Genomic DNA, 12,345 nt, shown 5'->3' on the forward strand with positions numbered 1-12,345 from the left:
AAATCAGACGTCTAAAATCTGCATTACTTTCTCACTGAGCAGTTTTCACATTGATGCTCCAATAACATTGGACAGTTTTATATAAATACGTGTTTTATACGTTTGATTCAACAACCAGTTTGCATCAACATCCATATGAAGTCGCGCCAACGTCAGAAACGTGGGTCATAAATCTCCATACGTCACAATCCAACGTAATCCAAACCTTCAAATTCACGCAGAAAAACTTCGCAAGTAGAGATCTGCGATAAATCGCAAAACGTTGAAACAAGTGGCGGATTCCCTCCATCACTCCTCTGGAAGGGAACCAGACCCTGAGTTATGTTATCAGACTGTTAATTAATCCTTTTAAAGTCGATATTTCCTCATGACAGCAAGTTAAAACCTGTGCAACAAATCAGACTAGAACCCTGCAAGCAATATAAATATTGAGCTAATATGCTAATTAACTTGCCAATAAACAAAACAGTGGACTACCAAAATAAAAGCTGGGCCTTGCAGACCTTTATATAAAACTCTTGTTGCTGCAGCACCAATTGTTGCTTCATTTCCTCTTTATTTGCACAACATGTTTTAATGGCAATGCAGATGTTTACCAGTTAGTTTGAAAAATAAATACTCAGTTTTCTAATGAAATATTTAGTTTGAAGCTGTGACATTTATGAATGAATGAATGAATCAATCAATGAATGAATGAATTTGACTTTACTGGTAATTTAAAACTGTGCAACTTTAAAAATGACACAGTTACAAAAATCCTCTCAGGAAAGTTTGATTTCCCAATTTTGTGTCATTTCTTTAAAAAATGTGTATAGAAACTGCAGAGGTCGTGACCTTTAGCCAAACTCATCTCTGATTAAACACCACATTCAAAGCTGGTGAAGGAAATAAATATTTTGATGTGGAAGGCATCCGAGCCATTAGCAGTGAGCGGTTAGCCATTAAAGCCGTTGGCTTTGTGAGCCTCACACTGTGCAGTCACCTTGTGAGCTGAACTAATCTGAACAGGCACAGCGATTCCACACGCGGCGAGAGTGATGCCTCCAGCTAAATGAAAGGTGATGTTAGAGAGGAGAGATTGTTTTGTCAGAGCGGAGATTCCACAGATTTCTCTCTAACGGGTGCCACGTTCGTTCGCCCTCCGCAGTCAGGATGATGTGTCGGAAATCCAACTGTGAAATAAGTTGAACAGCCAGATTAACAGAGATACAAGCGCAGGTGGAGACGGAGACATGGATACGGAGAGGGAGGGGGATGATCTCTCTGCAAGATGCCAAACCTGACAGCACAAGAGGTTTGATTCCTACCAAAGCAAATCTGCACTTTGGCTTTTCTGCTGTTCTCATGAAAAGGAAGAATGAAGAAAAGAGAAGTGGTTGTCAAATGGGCCTTTTCCTGATGTCAAAGATGATCATTTTCACCTCCATGGTAGCAGAAAAGATCGCTTCATCTCCAGCAACCAAGCAGAGGAGAGTTTAAACAAAGCAGCCATTAGCAGCTTCAGTCTTTAAGTTTCCTGTTGGACACTAGGGCTGTGTAATAATATCGATTTTACGATATATATCAATATTATCTTTCCTAGAAAAAAATCGATATTCATCTGCAAGTATCGTAACATCCAACTGTCACCTTGCTCACTCACTGCTGCTTCGCCAGGAGAGTGATCAGGTCATCAGGCTTAGAGCGATTCCTTCAGATTTAAGTGTCGAGGTTAAAAGGTATCAAACTATTATTTACTTTACAAATGCATGTAAGCTACAGTTTGTACTGTTTCAATTAAAAGAAACATGTCTTCTCACCACTTCTTTGATTCATTTTGTCCAGCTGTTGACTTTAAGTCTGTGTCCATGTCCAACCAGGGCCAGGTATTGTGTGGTTGGTGCTTTTAATCAGTTTTCAGTTAAATTAATTCAATCCAACTCTGTAACAGTCACAAAATGTCACCAAAAGCACTCTGACCCTCTAAAATCTTTCAGAAAATTGCAAAAGTGTATTGAATTGTATCGTTTGCTGAATATCGCAATATATATCGTATCGTGAGCAGAATATGATGTATCATATCGTGAGATTATTGCATCACTACAGCCCTATTAGACACCCAGAACTATCAGCTTTAATTCATCCTTAAATGATGAATTTAAATGATGCCCAGGAGCATTTAATCAGTTTTCATTACATTGCCTCCAAGTGGGGGCGCTACAGAGAGCTGCTGCTGCTCTCCACTCAGAGAGAAAGGATCTGAATGAGGCCTATAGTCTGAGATTAGCAGAGCCTGGTAACTGAGGAGGGATTGGCTGCGTTAGCTACACCGGCTAATGTTAGCTAAACCAGCTAATGTTAGCTAGCATCGCTCTGAGCTAATTCAGCTTCCCATGATGCATTTTCTTTGGAATATTTAGAAAAACTATGGAGAAAAACAACATAAAACAAATGGGTAAAATTTACCCAAATAATTTGGACTTCCACAGAAAAATCTGCCAAGTTCAGGTCTGGTTTTTCTTCAACAAGAAATGAAATTTTTATAAAAAGTGACAACATGTTGCCTCATTAAAAACATTTTGTATGTTATTATTGTAATTCATTGTGGAAAAGTAATTAAAGTTTTGCATTAAATGACCTAAGAAAACCTACGTTAACGCTACTGCCATGGAAGCAAAGCTACGTTTTGTTCGCCTTTTTAGCCAAAGTTATGAAGAAGGCCCAGATCACTTTGCTGAGTGATCTGGGATATTTTTTTAATCAGCAGTAACTTCTGGGTCTGATCGCAGCGTCTCTCTGTAAACACCAGCTCTGCCCCAGACCTACAGCTCATTAAAGTGACTCACAAGGTTTTCAGCTTCCACAATTAAAGTCATTTTTAGTTGTCGTCTACAGTCAATGCTGTCGTTTTTGGGGATAACTGCTGCTGATGCATATTAGAAAGTTTTTCCAACCACAAAAGGACAAATCATCATCACCCAGTGCTAGTTTTTACTAGTCTGTGTTGTTTTTCCTCAGTGTCTTTGAGCTACACAGGTTAGCAGTTCTAAAGCCGATTATTTTATTTGACAATATCATTCACACTCCAGTAGAAACGTCCAGCACAGCTGCAGACAGAAGGATGCAGGACGGGAGTCGGACGAAACGTCAACATGAAGCTCATTCCAGGTCATTTAATCTCTAATCTGAGTCACAGAAACTCTCAGAATCTCCAAAACAAGCCTGAGGCCACAAGTTAAACTTTTATCCAGATTAGTCAAACCGTGAGGGCCCAGATCCAATAAGAGCTGGTTTAACCTCTTGACCTTTCAGGTTGACCTTTCTGGATCCTGCCAGAGTCGCTTAATTAAATGCAATTCACCATCATTTCACTGGAGAAACAGTTCAAAGTGAACATATTTAATGGTTCTTTTAACAAATAGAGGAGATGGAGAAGTTTTCATGTCCAGGGGACAGGAAGTGAAACAGGAAGTGATGTCATGAGGTCAAATCTGCAGGTAAACGTCTCGTCTCCAAGCGTTTCATTCACTCCCTTCACCGAGTCCAAACATTTCCTGCTCTGCTTCGGACCCAGCAGGACCGGACCGGACCGATCTGGACTCTGTGGTCCTGAAGGATGAGGGAAGTTAAAGATGGCTGACGCTGCAGCTGAACTTCTGCTGCGGACTGGTGGAGTTATTTCCAGCTCTGCCTTTAACCTTTCCATGCAGGTGCTGAGATTCCTGACCTTTACAGCCTGCAGCTCCCCGCTGCCTCTGAGTGCTTCTGATCGCTACAGAGTGGAGCTCTCAGCATGTGGAAATGCACTCTGCTTGTGTACGAGTGCGCTCTCGTCCGTTTCAAGTGCACGACCTTCTTTGTGTGCCGACTTGCTGCAGAGCCATGCGAGGGGGCTTTGTATGGGGAAACTCGATTTGACACGAACACAGTGAAGATTACCTGTGTCCAGACAGTTATTGCCTTATAGACAATAAGAACCACCATCACTCACTTTTAAAGGTCAATGTGCTGAAACAAGGGGCTTCGCCAAGCCGGAAATAACCTTACAAAAGACCCACAGGAGACACAGTGGGGAGGAAGGGTGGAGGTGAGGAAGAGGAGGAGAGTTGGAGGGCGGCTAACTCCACCACAGCAGGCGTCTTGGGGTGTTTTCCCACCTGACAGTCCAGTGGACTCAGTGAGCCTGGAGACCAAAGCTGCAACGTTTGTTACATTTCCAGCTGCTGCAACCTGTTCCCCTCCTGGCCTGTGGGGGCGCTGCACCAAGAACCACTGAAGGAAATGACACAAAAGCCTCTGAAGACTCTGAGAGCAACTTCCTTCTTCACCAGATGGAAACAAGATGGAGGCGTCAGATTTTAGCGGTTGGAGGATTTCTCTTTAGTCTTTGGCTAAAGACCAGGAGACATTTCTGCTGCTAGCACTAGGCTAACACATTAGCTGTGGTTGTATTTACCCAGAATGCCATGCGCTGTAGTCCACTTCCTGCTTTTGGAGCGGTCCCCGGTCCGCTTGGCGTTCACATTCAAACTGAACCCAGACTGAGGTTTGGAGACCAGAGTTTGATTACATGCAGAAATTCAGCCATTAAAGGGTTAACAGCTGATCAGCATCTGGTCACCTGCTGCTAAACAAAGTTTAAACATTTGTTTCCCCAATTTTAACTTCTTTTATGGTTAATAAGCAATGACAACATTTGAGATGTGACTGAAATGAACATGACAAAGATCCAAATCAAACTGATCAGATTTCTAATTGGATGTGAATCAGAGCCGTTCAGCAGCCGTATGACTTCTCATCTGAGGATTTTTACCAGTCTGTCTCTGCTGCTGCTGACCGTTTATCTCAGATGTTGACCAGAAATGTTTTCCTCGGGTCACATCCTCTGATCTCAGATCAAATCCGCCGAGTCTCATTAGGTTTTCTGTTTAGAAGCGGAGACACTGAGCACACAGCGAGTAAACAAATATCCATAACAAGGACAAAATGCTCCTCAATCGTCCTGAAGCCGGTCGGCCTGCAGCGACTCGCTGCTCATTAGCTCAAACTTCTAGGTAGAAAACCTTTTCATTCTGCATCATATTATGGTTTTAATGATATCCATGGTTTTCCGTCTAAAAACAACATTTTCTGCATGAAAACTTCTCAAACTTAAACCATTTTGTTTGCAAAAACCACTAAAGTACTTTTGCAAAACAAAGATTTTATAGTTTAGCCCAGAGCTGAGATAAATATTTGATTAAATAAAGGTGGGAATCTTATGCAGGGAACTGAATATTCTCCTCCTTGTTTCGGTTCGTCCGCCCACAGCAGCAGTAGATCAGTTCGGCCCAGAATACCCAGAATCCCCGGCGCTGCCCCTCCCACAGGCAGCAGCCAAACAGGAATCGATAAGTCTCTCAGCAGCTGCTGCTGTGGCCTGAATGTGAATAAACAGCCGTACGTTTTAGTGCAGGATCGATGCAGGTGGACGGATGAATGGCACACAAAGAGCGCCGTGTCCGTGCATGCGCTGCGACAAAGCCGGCGACTCCTGCGTCCGACTGCTCCTTCACTAAGGGCCGATCGATGGATGTGATGGATCAGTGACAGGTACGGCCATCAGCCAGCAGCACTTCCTATTCAGAAACATTTCAATCACTCCCTGCCAGTCAAACATTCCTCAGTCTGCTTCAGGCTGACGGCGCCGCTCATCTGGGTTATTATGTCACCACAGAACCTGCTGCTGGTCCAACCTGGCAGCAGGACTGAAGAACCGGGTTTCTGCTACGATCCATGGCTTCCACGCCTTCACACAGCAGGCAGGCTGAATGACCCAATTCTGATCCTTTCACCCCAAAAACGTCAGATCTGTTCCACTTCCAGATGTGGAACTAAATCAGACCCGATAGTTTTCAAATGCCTGCAGTCTGAACCATCATGTCGCATTTTGTCCGACGTTGATGTGAGACATGCGTCATAATTCTGCAGTAGAAGAAGACAGACAGAAAATCCAGATGGAAACAATGTCTGAAAGACGTCTGTCAGTGAAGCAGAGGAGTAAAGGGAGGATGATTGACAGCGCTAAGCCCCTCCTCCTGGCTCTGATAGGTTGTTTCTAGGTAGCATTGGGAGAAGGCAGAGGAGATGAGTTTTTCTCAGATTATCTGTCTCCTTAGGTTCAGCAAATACGTAAAAAAATAATGACAAAAGTTAAATTCTGCAGCTTTAAAGCAGATCTTTGTATCAAACATGTAATTAAATGAGTTGGTCATTTCTATGGCTCCAGCAGGTGGTGCTGTTGATCCTGGCAGCTCTTACAACTTTACTAACATCAGAAACAAGAGAACCAGAGGAATCGCTTCAGCTGAAGAATCGATGCAGCTGCACTGAACAGAATCAGAACCAGCTTTATGCTAATCAGGAGCTAAAGACACAAAGCATAAAAACTATCTTAACATTTACTTCTAGTTACTTCTAGACAGAAGCTGGCTGGTTAGAGAGAGCTGTAGCCAAGCATGAAGGAAAGTTGAGTGGAAGGAAAACTCTTCATTAAGCCATGATAATTAGTAACATGTCACTTTGTGTTGAATTAATTGTGAACTAAATTACTAAAACAATGTATTGTTCTGTCAGGTGATTCCATCAACATGGACACTTAAAGCACGACTTATTGGGATTCACTTAATGATGGAGCAACTCCAAGAGAAACAGAAAACGTTGTGGAGGAACGAAGGCTGGGTGCCAGAAGTCCCCTCACGTCTGCAATGGGCAGCTGATCAGAGAGCTGAAGCACCAGAACAGGTAATTCTTCCTCCAATAGTCACTCATCTCCATAATGACTCCAACTAAAATTAACGAGTCTTCAGAGAATACAGCGCGCTGAAGAGCACACAGACATGAATCAGAGCTCATCAGCTCAGCAGACTGAACGAAGAAACTTTCCTGCTGCTTTGCCTCTTTCCTTCCATGACTGGCCAGGAAGCAGAGAAATCCCAGGGCCAGGCGGCAGCTTGGCCGGACCCGGCCTCTGGAGGCTGAGCAGGCGGCAGATGGAGGGAGCACACCGGGTCTTTACGGGCGCAGCGCTGCAGCTCGGGGCTTCAGCCCCCACAATGCTGAGACGGTTCCTTTCACTTCCCTCTGCACCGATATGAAAGGGCAGAGGCATCAAGCATCCCACGGTAATGACAGCTTGAAGAGTGAAAGCTGAATAAATGCAGAGGAGGAGGAGACGGGCAGCAGAGGTCAGGAGCGTCGGGTCAATGCGAGGGACTCGTATGACTGAGAATCGCTCCAATACTGAAGGTTTTATTTGGTCCAATAACAGACAAAATGAATAAAACAGCAGCGTGTATCACGGTTTGATAAATATCACATACTATTGGTTCTCCCCTAGATTTGATTTGTTCTTAACCAATTTAAACTTTATTATTCCTCATTTAAATATTTGAGATATGTGTATGCAATAAATAAATAACCGCCAGTATATCTACTTTTCTTTTGTTCTAAAAAAGGAGAAAAGTTGGAAAAACAATTCCCATTATTGGCCTTACTGTTAAATAGTAAGGCAAATAGACATGGGTTTACAGTCCTAAACCCATGTTTGTTTATTCTCACTACTAATGTTGCACTTTTCCTTCTACCTTGATATTGTATTTGTTAAACAATAATAAAATAAAAAAACATAAATAAATATGTCTGTATTAATGTGCTTTCAGCAAAGCTACTTTGCAGATACAGAACATAAACTAGTTATTTATTGCCTGGTGAATTACACGGTCAAGCCAGTGAAACTAAAAGTAAAACAAAATTGCATATTATTTAAATAATCAAACTTAAATCTCAGATTTAAACCTTTGAAGTGAAGCATGTGAGGATATCATCCCCAAAGGTTTAATAAAATATAAAGCACATGGTTTACCCTTTGAATGCCTTACATTATATAAGACATCAGCATCAAAGCATGCTGCGCAATAAAGAGCTAGCATTGTGCTAATTAGTTGCTAATGTATGAAATAACCCATAAACCACCGGTATAGCCGTTAGCTTAAAGCTAATCTGCCAAAACGTCAATGTGTACTCTGACAAAAACACATTTCTCAACATTTTACAAAATAAAAATTCAACTCACCACATTGGGAAATGCAAGTACGAAGTATTTTTGTTTCGTCTGCAGACGGAATAAACTACTTCCGGTCCGGCGTCTGCTCACTTCCGGGGTTCCTTAAATCATTGTAAATACCCTTTAGAGCCCTCTAGTGGAATGGAAAGGAATGACCCCAACATCACGAAAGAAACTCCTCCATACTGGACTGGAGATTAAAAGAAAATTAGATACATTTATCAGCACCTATTTTTTTAATTCAGTTAATTTAGGTTAGATACCACCTTACTGAAAATATTAAGTACTCCACTAAATTATTGAGATTTAAATAATTAAATTTCGTCTTCTCCAAACAGAAAAATGGATTTTATGAATTGTGTTTCACTAGTCACAGCCTTCAGAGGTCATGATTCAACAATAAGAGAGAGACACTGAGCAGAACCAGTGCTGCTGACCCAAAAGAACACAAAGACCCGTCTCACGTTACCCAGAAATGTCTGGAGAAATGTTCCCTGGTCCCGTTACATCTGAACATCTAACAGCTTTTCAGAAACATGGTGGTGACGGTATCATGGTCTGGGCCGCTTTGATGCTTCAGGAAGACCTGCAGTAATTAATGAATGGAGATAAATCTGAAGAATATTATCTGAAAACCCATTCCTGGCCTGCACTCTAGCCCAATTTGGGCTTTGAATAGGACACTTTAGGGTGGCTTAATTAAAGTTCAGACTTCAATCCACTCAATATCACTCCCTCCAGTTTTTTATTATATTTGAGCAAAATAAAAATGCTAAATTGCTAGTTTATTGCAAATGTTTCACGAAAATGGTCAAACATTTGAATTAAACTGACGCCAAATCCCACCTGTAGGTGGCAGTATTTATGATTTCCACAATGATGCCTCAGCCTCATTTAATGTGAATTTATAGTCTAGATCAAAGTGGACTGTAACAGAAAGTCACATTTATTGTCATACATAAATGCAAATATCAGAAAATATCTTACAAATATTTAGAAAGAAAGCAGCTCCATGAAATCAGTGATTTTGATTTTNTAATTTAGGTTAGATACCACCTTACTGAAAATATTAAGTATTCCACTAAATTATTGAGATTTAAATAATTAAATTTCGTCTTGTCCAAACAGAAAAATGGATTTTATGAATTGTGTTTCACTAGTCACAGCCTTCAGAGGTCATGATTCAACAATAAGAGAGAGACACTGAGCAGAACCAGTGCTGCTGACCCAAAAGAATACAAAGACACGTCTCACGTTACCCAGAAACGTCTGGAGAAATGTTCCCTGGTCCCGTTACATCTGAACATCTAACAGCTTTTCAGAAACATGGTGGTGACGGTATCATGGTCTGGGCCGCTTTGATGCTTCAGGAAGACCTGCAGTAATTAATGAATGGAGATAAATCTGAAGAATATTATCTGAAAACCCATTCCTGGCCTGCACTCTAGCCCAATTTGGGCTTTGAATAGGACACTTTAGGGTGGCTTAATTAAAGTTCAGACTTCAATCCACTCAATATCACTCCCTCCAGTTTTTTATTATATTTGAGCAAAATCAAAATGCTAAATTGCTAGTTTATTGCAAATGTTTCACGAAAATGGTCAAACATTTGAATTAAACTGACGCCAAATCCCACCTGTAGGTGGCAGTATTTATGATTTCCACAATGATGCCTCAGCCTCATTTAATGTGAATTTATAGTCTAGATCAAAGTGGACTGTAACAGAAATTCACATTTATTGTCATACATAAATGCAAATATCAGAAAATATCTTACAAATATTTAGAAAGAAAGCAGCTCCATGAAATCAGTGATTTTGATTTTAGAAAATCAAACTCATTAAATCCTGGAGGACATTAATATGCTGCATAATTTACCTTTAACTGGTTGTAAACCTTCAAATTAAGCAAAGCAGAGTGGGTTAACCTTCCTCCCCAGAGATTTTAAAGACTCGTTATCGGTCATCAGACCGGTCTGGAAAGATTCAAATGTGACCAAAAAAAAGTTAAAACAGAAGAAATTCATAAGGGAGTTGAATATTTTTTCAGTGCTCTACATCTGTGCAGGAACAATGAGTTCAACCAGTAGAAACATGTCCTGTTTGTGACTCAGAACAATTTTTGTAATAAATTTGAAAAGAATCCTGCAAGTATGAGGCCGGTGACTAAAACAAATTGCTCCATACAGCAAAGTGTAACAACAGCAGGCCGCACTCATTTCCTCATATATCTTCAGCTTCCTGAACTAATGTAGCATCTCTTCAAATTGAGGGCTCCACGGGAACGTTGATGAGTAAACCTTCGCCACGATGGGTGCACTGCTGTGTGCGAGATTGGAAAGGACAGGGAGGACAGAGTTCTTGCTCAAACATGGAGACTCACACTGTTCCACTTTGTTACACACACTCCTGCAGACCTGTGGCTCCGACACTTGGCTCAGTGTTTATAGCAGAGGCCCTGCAGTTACTCCATCCAGCGACGTGAAGTTTGAAGGGAAAGGCGGCGCGTAGGAGGTGATCAGGCCCGCTCTCTGACGTGAAGTGAAATGGCTTGTAGAGCACTTCCTCTGCAGGTGTAATTGATTGTGTGTGTGTCGACGGCAAACTATGTAGACGGAGGGAAAAATGGCTCCTTTCATAAAGCAGATACGGGTCTCTGCAGGAAGAACCAGGCTGTTTGGAGTCAAAGAACTGTTTCATTTATCCAGCAGAGACATGCAGACCGACTCCAGGAACGCTTCTGATGCTGATATTCCATCAAACATAACGTTTATTAAAAGTGTTGGATTTTTCTGAAATAACTCAAAAACATTTAGTTTTTCCACAACTTATGGATTCACTGAAAACAGGGACAAATGTTTGGGTTTAACAGAAATAAATCAAACAGAATCTGTTAATAATCACAATATTTAATTCAGATAGAAACAAAATTCATTCATTCAAAATGTAACTCGTATCATTAAAGTCTCTTCAAAGAGTTTCCAGTAGCAGTCAGTGCTGCAGTGAATCTGAACATGCCTCTGACTGAAGACTGTAGCTGTGTCATGCTAACATGCTAACAGCTCCATATCCAGGCAGCAGAGACGACATTCCACAGTAACATGACTGGATGGCTCCATCAGCTGCTAAGCCACCTCTTTTGCTTTTGCTGCTCCTCCTTAAATTTGTCTGGATAGAAAGACGCTGGAGTCTGGGATGTGATCCTTCGATGATGAAGGAAGAGATGGTTTGAACCACTTCCTTCTTAACTCCTCTGGGGAGAGGGGTCAAAGGTCAGGTGTTATTTGAGCTTTTGAGACGCTAATCAGCTGCTCCAAGTAGTAACAACACACTGTTGCCATGGTTACGCATTACAACAGTCCAAAAGTGAAAAAAAGTAAAAATCCTTCCAGCTGCACAGCATCCAGACAAACAGGCGACGAATAACATCCAATTCTTCTTACAGTGGCAGTTCCACCAGGAGCCGTTTTAGTTTATTCATCAACGGTTTTCTAGACGCGCGTTTCTGAAATCACCAAGTTTCTGCAGATCACAGGCAACAGAACAGACACAGCTGGAGATAATAATAGCCTCTGAAGCCCCGCCCACTCTGACCCGGGTCGATATAAACGGATGTGTTTCCGTTTTCCCATCTGAACACAAACTATATCTGGTGAAAAGAAAATGGAAATATGAAAATGCTTTTCAAAGCAGAACTATTGGTGTGATCAGAAGGAATGGATGTCTTCAGTTGCAGCTCAGGTGAGCAGGAACAGGTGTTTCCACTTTAATTACCTCACAAACTGCTAAGTTTCCATTTCTGGGAGCGAGTGGAGCACAGCTGGGGCCTGCCGGGCGCCAGGGCACCACAGGTCCACGGACAGACAAACAATCACTTCAGGAGAGATTTATTCTAATATATTCATGGTTGGATCCTCCAAATGTCATGTGAGTTAATCTGGGAGATGAAGCTTATGATGAAGAGGAATGGGATCATGGGATGAGATGCAGTAATATCCAGGGCGGCAGCGTTAACCAGAGGGGGGGACTGATGCGCGGCGGCCAGAGCCAGAGGAAAGTTGTCAAAGTCAAAGCTGAAGGCAACAAGCAGGACGTTTCCTCCGACTGGAGTCACTTTGGAAAACAGATACAGGAGGGAAGACCAGAGCTACATTTGTTGTTTCCATCAGGTTTAAGTAGAAATGTTTCACCGAGTTTATGGCAGATCCTACAGACGGCAGGTTTCAGTTATGAAACATTTAGGGTTCATTCTCAGCAGCCTCG

The 12,345-nt window shown here is 41.9% G+C and overlaps 1 long non-coding RNA gene across 1 annotated transcript in view; it reads right to left on the reverse strand.

Moving 5' to 3' along the window:
• The window catches only part of LOC103153568 (uncharacterized), a 119,535-nt gene extending 111,370 nt beyond the window's left edge, over window positions 1-8,165 (reverse strand). Inside the window, exon 1 of the long non-coding RNA XR_477807.1 lies at window positions 8,093-8,165. This is a non-coding gene — a long non-coding RNA (uncharacterized LOC103153568). The remainder of the gene's footprint in view (window positions 1-8,092) is intronic.
• Window positions 8,166-12,345: the final 4,180 nt, after the last annotated feature.

Source organism: Poecilia formosa, unplaced genomic scaffold (genome assembly GCF_000485575.1).
Source record: "Poecilia formosa unplaced genomic scaffold, Poecilia_formosa-5.1.2 Scaffold355, whole genome shotgun sequence".
NCBI lineage: Eukaryota > Metazoa > Chordata > Actinopteri > Cyprinodontiformes > Poeciliidae > Poecilia > Poecilia formosa.